This window comes from Diabrotica virgifera, chromosome 10, assembly GCF_917563875.1.
Source record: "Diabrotica virgifera virgifera chromosome 10, PGI_DIABVI_V3a".
Lineage (NCBI taxonomy): Eukaryota > Metazoa > Arthropoda > Insecta > Coleoptera > Chrysomelidae > Diabrotica > Diabrotica virgifera.
In genome coordinates this window covers 106,991,507-107,004,725 of record NC_065452.1, presented here as the reverse complement: position 1 = coordinate 107,004,725, position 13,219 = coordinate 106,991,507, and the positions used below count along the sequence as shown (strand labels likewise).

Below are 13,219 nucleotides of genomic sequence, written 5' to 3'. Positions count from 1 at the left end.
CAGTTAGGTATAGGGTATGCTTAAGAAATAAAAAAGTACTATAAAATATCATTTTATTACAGTACAAAAACTGCAGGGCAGCGGTGCTCAAAGCGTCGATCGCGATCGACCGGTCGATCGCCAAAGTTTTTGAAGTCGATCGCGATTCACGGAAAAAATACAAATGGAAAAGATATTATGTCTGCTAACAAAGAAGTCCGGTTGTCACATCCAATGGTTACTAGACTATCGAAATCATGGGCAAAGATTTGGAAAGCTTGGAAATTTGGAAAGTTAAAATTGATAAATATTATGAAGTGTATACACTTTTCTTTGGAATTTCACGAATCAACCGATATGCTGATACCGCCCAGTTGTGTATTTTCATTCGGATGGTATTTTCTGATGTTGGCTTAAGAAGATATGTTAACTCTGAAAGAAAAAACTCGCGGAAAAAATACAAATTTTGTTTGAAATTTACAATAATCAACAATACGAGCTAACGATTTACAAACTAGTGTGTATTACAACAGGTGTTGCACTCTCCATGATTGGCACTAACAATGGATGTGTTGCTTATGTCGAGCTTACGATGACTTTCCATCGTTTTTTTTTTCATTTCATTGCTTCATTCACCAGCAGGTTTTGTGTTCCAAAATTTTAAATATGGACGACGCCATGAATATGCATGGCAACAAAAATTGAGAATTCAATCAGAGCGCAAAGCATGCAATAACATCTTTTTAAAGCGCAATTAAAAGCTAGCGACTCTGTGGGACACATTGATTTACTTTTGCATACAGATAAGAGGTGGTTGAGCCGCTGAAAATTTTTTGATAGGTTCCAGGAGTTACTTTCCTAAAATAAGTTCCTTTCTAGAAGAACGAGTGGACGACACTCATCTACTTCAAACCGAGAAATGGTGATCTGGCTTTCATATCAGATATAGCAAAACATTTGAAACTCCTTAATTTGGAACTACTTTAGGGTAAAAATAAAACAATTATCGACATGATGAACGCAGTACATTCGCTGTGATGAGAAGAGAAAGGATTTAAACAACTTTATATCGTTAAAAAAAGGGTAACCTCTCATTTGAATTATGTTTATTACGAGACGAAGCTGCAAGAAGTTCACATCGAGTTTGAAAGACGCTTTGCTGATTTTAAAAAGTGACAGATATTGGAACATTCATGTCTAAACCATTTTCATATGAAGAGATGGAAAAAATTGCTACTGATATATCCATTACTTTCAATATGCAGATCATTTCCGTCCAGAATGAGGTACTGAAAATAATTTCGGATACATACATACACCTTAAATCCAGAGTGACCGATACGAAATGTTGGTCTATCATAGCGTCTGAAAAATATCCGTTTTTGAGACAAGCAGCTCTGCAGCTTACAGCATTCATTGGATCAACGTACTTTTGTGAGTCTGCATTTTCCCAAATAAGTGTCGTTAAATCAATGAAAGTTAGTGAAGGTAGACTAACTGGCGAAAATCTCTCATCGCTTGCGTTTGGCCATCGGTAATTACGTGAAATCATATATGAATAACTTGTGGATGATATGTAGTGCTATGCACCAACATCCAAATTAATTACAATTCTCTGTAGTTACAACTTTTTTTCAAATAGAAATATGCAATAACGTTTTTTGTTTTCAAAATTGTTTCTCTTTTACTAGCAGTCGATCGCTGGACGCTTGCAGTTTATGTGGTAGATCCCACGCAGTATAAGTCTGAGCACCACTGCTGCAGGGTGTTCTATTTAAGAAAACTCAGAAAATACTCATTCCGAGTTTCGACCAACCCTGTATACTAAAATTAAACATTTCGCTATATTAATAATTTTTAATAATAATAGACTATATTAAAAATCCCTTGAACATAAATGAAGTTTTTTATATCAAATCAGTATAATTCTACAGGGTGTGAAGTTTGCTACAAAATTTATAAAAAACCGTCATTATCTTTTAAACTACCCTGTATAATATTACAAAACCTCATATTTGAAGAAAGAAGACATCGAGCAGAATCCAAAAATGTAAAAATATACAGGGTGTCCCATTTAAAAAAACGAAGTTACAATCAACTTCCGGTATAACAGGAAGTAGCAAAGATACCAAAATATTTTCATTAAATAGTTTATACCTCAAAACCCCTGTATTCCAATTTTCATGATTCTCTTTTTTTTAGTTTTAGAGATATTTCTAATAGGCCCTTTATCTGCCTCACCCTATATAGTGTCGCGTGTAGGGGGGTGTGTGTGTGCGCCACTGGGAGAACTGCCGTTCTCTGGTAATAGTAGTTGATACTATAGTAATCAGCTATCTACGAGACTCATTAATATTCAGCTCAGCGGGGTGCTATTATTCGAGGTGTGAAATTACATAAACAAGGAATAATTTCATAAAGCAGGTAGATACCTTGTTTATATAATTGAACACCTCGAAAAATATCACTCCGCTGAGCTAAATATTAATGAGTATCTTAGATAGCTGTACTACTATACAAATCTGGAGTACTTTTGCTTGACAACCATATTATTATTTTTCATACAAAATACTAATTTAAGAAAAACCGAAGTGAAGAGTGTCTATGCTAGTTTTACAGGCGAGGTCCTTATACCCTATCGCCGGGATTGGAAAAGATTATTGAAGGGAAGTTGAGTTGTGAGTTCCTTAAAGACGATATTAAAAGCAAAAGATGTATCAAAAAACGCGAAAATCAGCATGTATGAAACGATAATACGATCCACAGTGTTGTATGCGAGCGAAACGTGGGTAATGAATCAACAAGAGGAGAAAAGATACAGATATGGGAAATGAAGGTCCTGAGAAAGATTTTTGGAGGTGTACAGATAGCGGAGAAAACCTGGAGGAGACGAACAAATGAAGAAGTAATGAGGATGTATGGAAGACCAAAAATAACGACAAAAATACGAGCCCAAAGAGTTAAATGGCTGGGACATATTACTCGAATGCCAGAAAGTAGAAACGTCAAACGAATATTGAATGACAGAGCATTGGGAAAAAGGAGACGAGGTCGCCCAAGGAAGAGATGGGTAGATGCTACAGAGAGGGATTTAGAAGAAATCGGGGTGAAGGACTGCAGAAAGAGTGCAGAGGACCGAAAAGAATGGAGAAATATTATCCAGAATTTAGAAGCCGTAGGCCTATATAAAGCCTGTTAGCGCCGTTTTATATATAAATGCGCTACAAAAGTGTATTTTCTTAATAAAAGATCTTAATAGCCAGTACTTTCAGTTTTATAATTTTGGGTTTGGGCACCATCGCTAATGAGCAAATATGTATTTAAAATTTCAGTAACAAATATTTTATGTCTTCTCCTTTACCTATCATTTACCGCAGATATCCCAACCACTGAAACAACCCAGATCTTAACGTTCGCCGATGACACCACCATAATTTGTCAATGAGAACCCCATTATTGCGTCTGCACAACTGCAAAACCTCCTTGACCAGTTAGGAACATGGCTCGACAAATGGAAGGTGAAAGTAAATGAAACTAAGTCAAACCAAGTTACTTTTGCAAACCGAAGGGATGTATGTCCGACAATAACATTAAATCATGCATAATTACCAGTCAGCACACAAGTTAAATATTTGGAACTAACCCTTGACGAAAGATTAACTAAGCCAAAACAACCAAGATGAACATTAAAATACGACAAATGAGTTGGCTTATGTCACTGCTCTGCTCCTGCATAAATCTATGATAAAACCAATTTAGACCTACGGTGACCAACTCTGGGGCTGCTGGTTGCTCAGCAAAGCCATCAAATATCAAGATAATACAAAGAGTCCAATTAAAAATATTAATGATATTCAACGCGCCCTGGTATGTAAGCAATAAAACCCTACACGAGGACTCAGCTGCACATTTGGCAGAGGAAAAAATTTGAAGAATTACAAAGAACTACCTTGATGGACTGAGAAGTCATCCAAATGATGACATAAGACTGCTAAACGCCTAAACGCTCCTCCCGGATTTGCAAGACGACTGAGGAAACTCTGGCCAACAGACAATAAAATTAAATACACACACCCAAACTTATATGGAATCACCATGTATTTCAAAGTAATATTTATTTCTTTTGAAAAAACTTGTTATTGTTACGAAGAATAAAGGTTTTTATTGAAAATAAACAAATCTATAAGACAATCAGATAGTACAGCTCGGTACGGTATAGGTTATTTGCTTGTGTTGCAAATTGAACGAAAATAAATAAACTAAGTTTTGCGTCCAAAAACGAAAATATGAGTCATATGGGGTTATAGAACTTACTACGGGGAAAGATTATTGGTCTTGTGGAGCAAGTAATGTTCTCAGATGGACATAGCTGTAGAGCTAGGCGTAACACAGGGCGTTCTGTTCAAAACCTATGCTAGGTAAGAGGACTAGGAAAGATCAAAAATAAAGCAAGGGAAAGTCGCCAAAAAGTAATAACGGCTCGCCACGCTAGTTTAATTTTCCATTCAGCTGGAAGACACCCAACCATTTCTCACCGGCAGCTCCAAAGGCAGCTTTTGGAAACTACAGGTGTAACTCTTTCAGATGAAACGATAAGAAGAAGTTAAATTTTTATGTAAACATATTAAAAAAGAAGCCATAACTCGATAAAAACTGCCTTATCGAAAAAATACTAAGAGGCAAAAAAGTTTTAGAAATATTGAATTTAACTAATGGTACCACAATAATAATTTAATTGGAACGTACACAAAAGTCTGGGGGGGTTTAAGGGAACAAAACCCCATAAAATTTTTATGGGGTACACAAATTTCATAATAATTATTTCTTAAAATGTTCCTGCCATAAGAATGCCACATGTCTATTTTCAATAAAAAATCTCTAATAGTTTTGGATATATTCGAAAAAATCGATTTTCATTTTGTAACTTCAAACTGTAACTTTTTTATGTGCATATTTGTACTAAGGTAAATTAGGTTCATTCGAATTATTTTTGGTCTCAGAATATGTGCTTTAATTTATGATCTGTATTTTCGTTACACCCTGTATAAGCTATAGGAATTATATCCGCAATACGATATATTTTAAGTTTTCTCAGCATTTTGCTCTTAAGTTAAATCAATTAGAGGGTTGTTTGGGGGTGAAGGGGATGAGCTCAAAAATCTAAACTATTTCATTTCAAGAGCTCATAAATAGCTCGTAATTCTGTCGCAAAAATCGATTCAATATTCCTATTTTTAAGTAACTCAGCCCCCCCCCCCTCCGGCGAAAATATTAAATTCCTGCTCAGTGGAACGAGCTCAAAATTTTTAATTTGCGGAATATGAGAGCTCATAAATAGTTCATAAATACGGCCTATTTGTTTTTTAATTTTTGCAAGTGGGGGGGGGGGGCGCTCAACACGGTTCGGTATTGAATTGTTTTGTTGTTAATTTTATGTTGTGTTTTTAATTTTAGTGCGTTTGATAATTTTAATGAAATAAATTTTCAAATCAGTGTTTTTATTTACAGCTTTTACAAGAAAAGAGATATCCGGATATTTCAAAAAAAAATCTTAGGGATGCCTCCGAGATAATACGGAAGGAGTATGAAACAAAATCAGCTCTTCAATTTTTCCACAGAATTAAGTTGGAAGAAAATACAACGCTTCCATTCACCCCCGTATAATTGTATAATGCCTAAACAAAAAATTTTGGTTACCGGAATAATAACAAACGATATCAATACATGTACCTACAAACTGATGCAAGAATCTTGAAAATCGGAGTACAATAAATAATAAAGTTATAAGTTTTCAAACTTAATCAAAAATTTTTAGTGGCGGAATTTTGTGCCGGTGAGTTTATTTACTTATTTTTGAGTTTATTTACAAACTATTTACTTATAGCTTCGATGAAGCAGATTGTAAATTAAAATATGTAATATAAAAAAATGTCTAGTAATGATTTGAAATAATACGCTTTGCAAATAGGTAATGTAAATTTCAGTTAAGTAACTGCCATTATATTATAATTTCCGAGAAATTAATCTATTATTTTAATTTAACACTTATTGTATTATTTTATGTATAATCAACATTTAATAACAACCATAAAAAATTAATGCTTTTTAGAAAAATTTAATTTTATGCTTCACTAATCATTTTAGATTATCGATAAAAAGGACTTACCAGCTCTATATTATCACAGACTGTTTATAAATTAAGTACACTTTCTTGATAAATGTGACAATAATTCAAATTTATTGTCACCGTATCGCTAAACCATAATCTGAAATGAAGTAAAAAATTAAACTTCTGAATAAAGTTTTAGCCTCCTCCCCTCCAACATTAAACGCAGAGATGAAAGCAAAAGATCACTCAAATCAAAACCACCAGCCAGTATGTACTTACCGAATTGAATTCTCTGAACTTGACAGTGCACCCATCCATCTGTTTTAAATTAATGAAACAATACTGGTCCTTATCAGCATCCGGTGTTTTTGGAAGAAAACGCGGAGGTGGTATAAAGATCGAGCATAAACTAGAATAACATTAATTTCAAAAAATATATCTACATTCCTGTCTACATTCGTGTCTACACGTGTAATAAAAAAAATCCTAACGCAAATAAAATTACATATTTTATAGCTTCGTAAATTCTTTTCATTGATAAGTTATTAAGAAGTTAATCCTTTAAATACATGTCATTCAAATTACTTGCAAAATTCATTCCTACTGGTAAAATAGATTATATTATTTGATGTGATAAGCAACGTTTATGTTATCAAAAATATTTTAAAACTATAGGAAACCAATAACTTCTACAACGACAGTGTTGAAACATTTTATAGGCTACAACAAAGTATACTTACTTTTGATTTCTGCCACATGGCTGGCTGATTGACTACTATCCTACCAACAAATCATATTATAATTCCCGCCCATATGTATAGAGTGAGATTGGCACGACATCTGCAGTTATAGATCCAACTCTACTATAAACGCTAATCGCAAAATAATCGCAATTGTACATCAGCAGTGGCGGATCTAGAAAGGTTTGTCAGGGAGGTCATGGGTCTTGAAGGTTTGAAATTACTTTTCTCTGATGTAAGGGCACTTAGTTTTACCACCCCTAGGATAAGTGTGTTTACAATTATTTTTTGGATGTGGCTTAAAATTTCTTCTTTTTTTTTGTTTGAGATCTCTCAATTTTTATTTTTTATTAGGATTATTAGATTGAGATTTTTTCGTCTGGGGGGGGGGGGGAGGATCATCCGTGACACCACCCTTGGATCCTAGGATAAGTGTGTTTACAATTATTTTTGGATGGGCTTAAAATTTCTTCTTTTTTTTTTGTTCGAGATCTCTCAATTTTTATTTTTAAAAGGATTATTAGATTGATATTTTTTTCGTCTGGGGGGATCATGACCCCCGTCAGTGGCGAAGCGTCCATGTAACCAATGTTACCATTGGTAACAGTTACAAATCTTACAAATAAATATTTTATGACTACTACGAAATAAATCCATTTATATTTTTTACCAACAGAAATACTTGTTAATAGTACCTAATTCAGTAAATAGCCAACTAGACGCACGAAAATATTGGCGAGATATGTGAATCCATGGCACGTTATCATAATATATTATTATGCTGTTACCAATACTGGCACTGGTAAACGGTACGCAGGAGAAACCCTCGCTATCGATCGGGACTAGCTCTGAAAATTTTGAAGGAGCGACGGGTCTAGAGACGGCGCGCGGGCACGCTGTGCATATCAGTAGTGTCACCATTTTGAAGATTGGTAACGGTGGTTTAGTACCTATTACAGATTACAGTGTGCGTGCATTTAAACATGGAAGAGTGTTGCTACGTATTGCGTAATTGATCAACTACTTGAAAAGTCATTCTACTTGTATATTTTTATATATTATTTTAAAGAAAAAAATGATATTACTGAAAATGGAAGAATTAAAATATAAACAATAGTTTTCAAAATCTGTTCTTTTTCCTACTTGTTCATTTTTTTATGTTAATTTTATGGTAGAATAATATGTTTAGTTTGTTTATTATTTATTGTTATACCTGTTACATATACATAATTACATACATATAATTTGGGAATAGTGATTTGTTTAATTTTATCCCACAGGATTGAAAACAAAAACTTATATTTGGGGGGTTCAAAATATTTTTTTTAAATAAGATTTTTTTACATCTGGTTTTGGTAACACTTTAGAAAAACTCACGCGTCGCCACTGACCCCCGTGACTCCCCCTTGGATTCGCCAGTGTAAGTCAGCACATTCGCATTTAGATTTGATGACACATGTTCTTTTCTGAATTGGTATTTTTTGTATCCTATTAGATATTTCTGATTTAGGTCCTCATATTTAGTTCAGAGTACATTTAGTCTTCCAGGTCCTCATGTTATAAAAAGGTTTTGGAACTGTTTTCTGTGTCATGTTCAGTGGCGGCCTAGTGATAATTTTGTTCAGGGACTCGAGGATACAAAAAAATAAATAGGTATAGTCCAAGTAACCAATATAGTGAAACGGGTCAAATCTGTAGGCTTCGGTAGTTCGGCTTTAAGCTATTGACCGACGGCTGGTTTTTTCTGGTAATTAAATATGTAATTAAAAATATTTATTTTTATTTAGGTATATACCTTAAAGCAGGACATATCCTATGTGCTAAAATTAATATTGGCCATTTTCATTTACATTTCACCTTATAAAAACCCTTCAATTTTTATAACATCATCAAAATGTTTGTAATCTGAATGCAAAACAACAATCTACGTACACTCTATTATAACGACTTGCTTAGGGATGGTCAAAATCTCGAACTTAGCTCAGCTCGGCTCGTTTGAAGAGTCGAGCTTCGAGCCGAATAAATTTTTTTTCGAGCCGAGCCGAGCTTCCTTTAACGAGCTTGTTAATATTGTGACATAATTATGTCACAGACTGTTTTCAGCTCCAGGCCTAAGTTGTTTACCAAATAACCTTTTTATGATTTATGATGTTCTATTCCTTCTCGACTTTTGGAGTAAATTCTTTCTTGTTTCTTGTAAATAATATTCGAGATGTTATTTATTTCTAGAACATTGAATGTTGTATAAATAGTAGGTTTTTGGAATTAAGAGTTCAGTTGTGAATTTGAAAACGTCGGGCGCGGTATATTTTGTAATTAGATAAATTATTAGAGTTAGTGTAATAACGTGTAAAATAAATTAGATATCGTAGTTTGTAAAATAAAAGGATATAAATTCAGTGTTTTTCATTTGTTTAGAAGTAAGTTATTAAAAATAAATAGAGTCAACTAAAACTGAACATTAGTGTCTAAAAGATCATAGAAAAGTAAAGTTTCGTAACATTGGTGCAGAAGTGTATAATAATAAAGAAAATAAACTCGCATTAAATACAGTGTGGAATCTTTAATAATAAATAAATATAAATCGTAATATATAAAGTGTGTGACCATATGTTTACAGCATAAGTAGAAAATTACTGACTTGCTCGTTAAGGAGCTACGAAACGAATTAGAAGAGAGAGACATGAACACTACTGGGAAAAGGGCTGATCTAGTCGAACGTCTAAAGAACTCTCTGCAAGAAGAGGGTCAAGATCCCGATACCTAATTGTTTGAAGACAAGCATGCTGCTTTGATTTCGAAAGTTTCGACAGACATTACATCATTTTAGAACAAAGTTTCTGGTGAAATCTCCCAAGTTTCGACAGACGTTACACGTTACATCGTTAGAGAACAAAGTTTCTGGTGAGAACTCCCAAGTTTCCTCGGATGTTTTGAAAGTTTCGACAGACATTACATCGTTAGAGAACAAAGTTTCTGGTGAAATCTCCCAAGTTTCCTCGGATGTTTTGAAAGTTTCGACAGACATTACATCGTTAGAGAATAATATTTCGAAAGTTTCGGGTGATATTTCATCCCTTGAAAGCAAGATGACTAACGAGATCTTTGCTAGCATCTCTTAAGTCACTTCTGATTTTGAAGACAAGATATCGTCCCTAAAATCTACTTTTGAAGAAAAGATCAAGGAAATGGAAAAGAAAATGGAGGAAACGGAAAAAGTAGACAAAGGGGTGGAACCCATCTTAACAGACATTAAAGATGATGAAACCAAATACAAATTGAAGCCACGGCCGATAGTTGAAGGGAGTGTAAGTCTTGCTCGTGTTAAGGTGCCAAATTTCGACGGAAAGTCGTCATGGAACAATTATATGAAACAGTTCGAATCGGCGGCCAGAGCGAACGGATGGTCCGAAAAAGAAAAGGCTGTAAACCTCACTATTGCTCTTCGAGGCGACCCTTTGGATGTCCTCCAGAACATAGCCGTAGAGGAGACAGATGACTTCGAACAGCTCAAAAAGAGTATGCGATATGGTCAAGAATATTTAGAGCATGTCTATCAGTCCCAATTTAAAAGTCGAAGACAAAAGAAAGATGAAGCTCTTCAAGAATACGAGGTAGATATTGCCAGGTTAGTATGACGTACGACATGCATATCCAACAGCTCCCGAAGACATTATGGAAAAGTTGGTTATTCAAACATTCATTGATGGCCTTCGTGATCATGAAATGCAAAGAACACTGCAATTAGCTCGTCATAAGAGGCTGGTCGATGTCTTATCCGCCGCCCTCGAATACGAATCAGCTACCCAGGCCTCTGGCGGGTACAGTAAAGTTAGGATTATGAAAGAGAAAGAGGATGAAGACAAACTTGACCAGATTGTCAATATGATAAAGGGCATTTCATACAAGAAAACGAAGACCATAAGGTGCTGGAATTGTGGTGAAATAGGACACGTACGAAGTTCGTGTATGTATCCCAGGTACGACACGAATCGAGAAACCAACCAGCAGGAAAACTAGAACGAGTCGGCCTTAGGGGGGCAGCTTTGACCCGCAACTTTTCCAAAGACCCTCTCATACTAATAGCTTCTTTGAAATGTCGCGAAGATAGTGTATATGTAGATGGAGAAATAAATGGTAAAAAGTATACATTATTGGTGGATACCGGAGTGACCAGGAGAAATCCAGATACAGCTAGGAATTCGAGCAGAAAAGTTCGTTCATACTGTCATAGTTGCTGATATTGAAGAAGATGATATATTAGGAATGGACGTAATGAATTTGCATGGATTTCAATTGGATTTTAAGAACAGAGTAATCAAAGTTGGCAACGAGGAGGTATTTCTTCATCCACATGATAACAGCACTGTGCTAGCAGCCATTAAAAAAGATACAGTTGTCCCTACGAGGAGTGAAACGATCATCGTAGCGCGGCTACAGGGAATTGTAGAAGAAGGAACACCTGATATGATGGAGCCATGGAACCACGACGAGGAGGTTGGCCGAGGAATCATAATTGGAAAGGAATTGGTTACTTCTGCTAAAGAAATTCCCGTGAGATTGATTAATAATGTCAATGACTACCCGGTGACTATCAAGAAGGAGACAAAAGTAGGAACTTGTGTACCCGTGACGTCCATAATCCGTCAGACGACAACATCAGATAATTCCAATGACAAGTTCGACCAAATGGTTGCAGTTGCAGGCCAGTCTCTAAATCGGGTGGAGAAATAGAAATTAAGAGAATTTCTTCGGTGGTATCGTGACATATTCGTATCTAAAGGAGGAAAGACAGGAAGAACTACCGTGGTCGTGGACGACACGTTGGACACATTGGCTGGAAGTAAATTGTTTTCTACGTTGGACTTAAGTGTGGATAGTGGCAGGTAGAAATGGACCCAGTGGATAAGGAGAAGACAGCCTTCACTACATAATCTGGATTATGGGAATTCAACGTTATGCCGTTTGGACTCTGTAATGCTCCTGCGACATGTGAGAGGCTTATGGAAAATGTGTTGAGAGGGTTATCTTGGAAAACGTGCCCGGTGTATTTAGACGACATAATCGTTTTGGAGGAGACGCTTGAAGACCATCTGAAGAATTTAGAAGACGTTTTTAATCAACTTAAATCTGCCCAGTTCATGTTAAACCCCAAGAAGTGCCAGCTATTTCGAAGTAAAGTCAATTATTTAGGTCATATAGTCAGCAAAGAAGGAGTGACCGTGAATAAAGGAAAAATCGATTCCATTAAGGAATGGCCTGAACCAACCGACAAGCATCAAGTGAGAAGTTTTCTGGGACTATGTACTTACTATCGGAGGTTCATTAAGAAGTTTGCAGATATCGCTAAGCCATTAACGCGACTTACAGAAGAAACAAGGGATTACTGCTGGGATGGAGACTGCCAAATGGCCTTTAAAACATTGAAGAGGCATTTAATCACAGCGCCAATACTAGGGTATCCACTGCCAGAAGGAGAGTTCATCTTAGATACGGGTGAAAGTAATGTGGGAATTGGAGGAGTGCTGTCTCAGATTCAAGGGAGAGAGGAACGAGTCCTTGGAAAATGTGCTTGACGAAACGTAAAGTGCTTTCAAAACCTGAACGAAATTATTGCGTCACAAGAAGAGAACTTCTAGCAGTAGTGAAGTCAGTAGAACACTTCTATCAATACCTCTATGAAAGGAAGTTGCTAATCCGAACCGACCATGCCGCCCTTAAATGGTTAATGCAGTTTAAGAATCCAGAGGGTCAGACAGCCATATGGATTGACCGACTTCAAGAATACGATTTCAAGATCGAACATCGGGCCGGAGTTAGCCACAGGAACGCTGATTCCCTTTCTAGAAGACCATGCCCAGCGGAGTGTTCCCACTGCAACAAAACAGAATCAAAGGAAGCAGCAGTACTAAGAACAACAGTAGTCAACGACGAGTGGACGCCTACTAAGATCAGGGAAGAACAAGAGAAAGATCCGGTTTTACAGGAGATTCGAAAATGGAAAGAAGAAAATCGTCGACCATCTTGGCAAGAAATATGCTCAGTAGTTAAGGCGTATTGGGCCAAGTGGGACTCCTTTATTTTGGAAGACAACGTGCTTAAACGAGTACTGGAAAATGTTGATGGTTCAGCAAGGAGAACACAGTTGGTGATTCCAAAGAGCAGAATAGCCGAAGTACTTCGTCAGTTACACGACAGTCCATCAGGAGGACATTTTGCTGTAAATAAAACCCTTCAGAGAATTCGGGAACGATTTTATTGGATGAATAGTTCCGACGATATAAAGAACTGGTGCAAGAAATGTACTACCTGTCCTACGAGTAACGGACCTTACCGGAAAAGAAAGGCTTTTATGAGACAGTATAATGTTGGAAGTCCGTTTGAAAGAATA

General features: G+C 36.0%; 1 protein-coding gene across 2 annotated transcripts in view; it reads right to left on the bottom strand.

The window, feature by feature from the left end:
- The window catches only part of LOC114334291 (UDP-glucose 6-dehydrogenase), a 97,600-nt gene extending 90,638 nt beyond the window's left edge, over positions 1–6,962 (bottom strand). The window contains exons 1-3 of one of the 2 annotated variants that reach the window (XM_028284328.2): positions 6,829–6,962; positions 6,368–6,497; positions 6,146–6,245 (exon numbers count right to left, since the gene is read on the bottom strand). The gene's annotated coding sequence lies outside the window, so the exon portion shown is untranslated. The remainder of the gene's footprint in view (positions 1–6,145; positions 6,246–6,367; positions 6,498–6,828) is intronic. The other variant, XM_028284329.2, reaches the window with a different exon arrangement.
- Positions 6,963–13,219: the final 6,257 nt, after the last annotated feature.